The following is a 2,837-nucleotide window of genomic DNA, read 5'->3' as shown; positions in this document are numbered from 1 at the left end:
AAAAAAAAAAAAAAAAAAAAAAGACAGGAAAAAAAAATCTTGAAATTATCATGAGAAAAATGATGCATGGAGTCCCCAATAAGATTAATAGTTGACTTCTCAGCAAAACTAAGGAGGCTAAAGAGAAGTGGATAACATATTCAAAGTTTTGAAAGAGAAACAAAACTGTCTTTCAAAATTGAAAGCAAAATGGATATTTCAAATAAGCAAAATGAGAATTCATTGGTTGCAAATCTACCTTTCAGCAAATACTAAAAGTTCGTAAAACTGAAAGCAAATGACACCAGACAATGATTTGAATTCACAGGAAAAAAGAAAGACATTACATAAAAGTAATTAAGTATAAAAGAATATAATTTCATCTTCATTTTCCTTTCTCTTATTTAAAAGGCAATCAAATAAAGCGGTATGCATATCATTGTATTTTGGGGCCAATAATGGAAACGTTGTTACAACACAAGGAAAGTAGATGGGAACAAAGCTATTTTGCAGTAAGGAAATGACACCAGATAGTAACTCAAATTCACAGGAGGAAGTGAAAAAAGTCATAATAGTAAATAAGAAGGCTCATATGAAAAACTATGAACACGTACTTGTTCTTTTTAAATTACCTTTAAAAGACAAAAAATTATATAATAAGTATAACAATGTATTCTTGGGTTTGTAACATGTAAACCTATTGTGTATAACAATAATAGGGTGGGGCAGGGAATAGAGCCATATAGTAGTAAATTTTGATATTTCACTGGAATTAAGTTTGTATTTATCTGAAGTAGATTCTGATGAAGATGCATATTAGAAGCCCTAGAGCAACCACGAAGAAAATTCCTCAAAACATCAATAAAGGAATTAAAATTTGTTTTAAAATAGCCAAAGAAGACGATAAAGGAGAAACAAATTAACAAAAAAGAATGAGACCTATAAAAAATAAAAGCACACTGGTAGACATAAATCCAACCATATTAATATAACATTAAATGTGAATGGATTAAACAGTCCAATCAAAAGACAGAAATTTTCAGACTGGATAAGTAACATTCATATGCAGTAAACTCTCCATGTCTGTAGGTTCTACATCTGCAGATTCAATCAATCATGGATCAAAAATGTAGTCAGGCATATGATGGTTGTGTCTGAACATGTACAGACTTTTTTTCTTATTCCCTAAACAATACAGTATAACAACTATTTAGATAACATTTGCATTGTGTTAGATATTATAAGTAATCTGGAGATTAAAGTATATAGGAGGATATTTGTAGGTTATGTGTGAATACTATGCCATTTTTACATAAGGGACTTGAACATCCGTAATTTTGGTTTCCACAAGAGGTCCTAGAACCTCTTGGTGGCTAGCCCCCATGGAGGTTAAGAGAGAACTGTTTATATTATGGAAATTGGCAGCTGATACAAAGGGCTTTTTACAACCCCTGACCCAGAGAGAGCTGATTTCACCAGCACCCTCTGTGGAGATCACAGTTCTAGTTTTTGTCCCTTGAATCTGAACAAATCATTCTGTCTACAGGAGTTACACTTTAGACTCGAAGATATTCATAGGTTGAAATTTTAAAAATGGAAAAACATGTTGTCTCAGTCATTTTGGGCTGCCATAACAAAATACCATAGACTGAGGGGATGAAACAACAAAAATTTATTTTCAAAAAACATTACTAGATATAAAGAGGGAAATTTTATAATAATAAAAGTGTCAATTCATCAGGAAGCTGTAATAATTTTAAACACATATGCATCAAATAACAGAACCACAAAATCCATGAAGCAAAAACTGACAGAATTGAAGGAAGAAGTAGACAAGTAAAGAATAATAGTTGGGGACGTTGATACTCCACTTTGCATAAATGAATAAAATAACAAAAGATTGGCAAGGAAATAGAAAACTTGAACAGCACTAAAAAGCAACTAGATCTACTGTATCTGTGAAATCCACTCCAAAACAGCAGAATAGATATTCTTTTCCAAAGTACATGGAACATTTTCCAGGATATACCATATAAAACAAGTCTCAATGAATTTGAGAGGATGGGAATGATACAAAGTGTGTTCTCCAGTCACAATAGAATTAAATTAGAACTTAAAAACAAAGGAAATTTTGACAATTCGTAAATATATGGCAATTGAACAATACTCATAAAATCAATGAGTCAAATAACAAACTCTCTTGAGGTTAATAAAAGAAAAAACCTACCAAATCTTGTGAGATGTGACTAAAGCAGTGCTTAGAAGGAAATTGATGTCTGTGAGTACATTTAAAAAATAAAAAAACTTAGTGCCACAGAACTGTACACTTAAAAATGGCTAAAATGGTAAATTTTATGAATATTTACCACAATAAACAAGAAGAAAGATTTAAAATTAATAACATAACTTTATACCTTAAGGAACAAGAAAAAAAGAGCAAATTAAACCCAAAGCAAGCAAAAGGAAGAGAATCATAAAAATGAGGTGGAAGGAAATTGCATTGAGAATAGATAATAGAGAACACTAGGGAAACCAAAATTTGGTTCTTACCAAAGGTCAACAAAATCGACAAGGTTTAGCTGGACTGGCTGAGAAAATAAAGAGAGAAGACTCAAATTACTAAAATCAGAATGAAAGAGTGGACAATACTACTGCTCTTGAAAAATGAAAATGAATCTAAGGGAATACTATGAACAGTTGACTGCCCAGTAATTAGATGACCTAGATGAAATTTACAAATCCCTAGAAAGATACAAAAACTATTACAAAAATGGCTCAAGAGGAAATATAAAATCAGAAGAAACCTATGGCAAGTAAGGTATTGAAATTATTCCCCCAAAATTGTAAGAAAAACCCAG

The sequence above is a fragment of the Colobus angolensis genome, unplaced genomic scaffold, assembly GCF_000951035.1.
Source record: "Colobus angolensis palliatus isolate OR3802 unplaced genomic scaffold, Cang.pa_1.0 Scaffold316, whole genome shotgun sequence".
Taxonomy (NCBI): domain Eukaryota; kingdom Metazoa; phylum Chordata; class Mammalia; order Primates; family Cercopithecidae; genus Colobus; species Colobus angolensis.
This window is presented reverse-complemented; position numbering follows the sequence as displayed.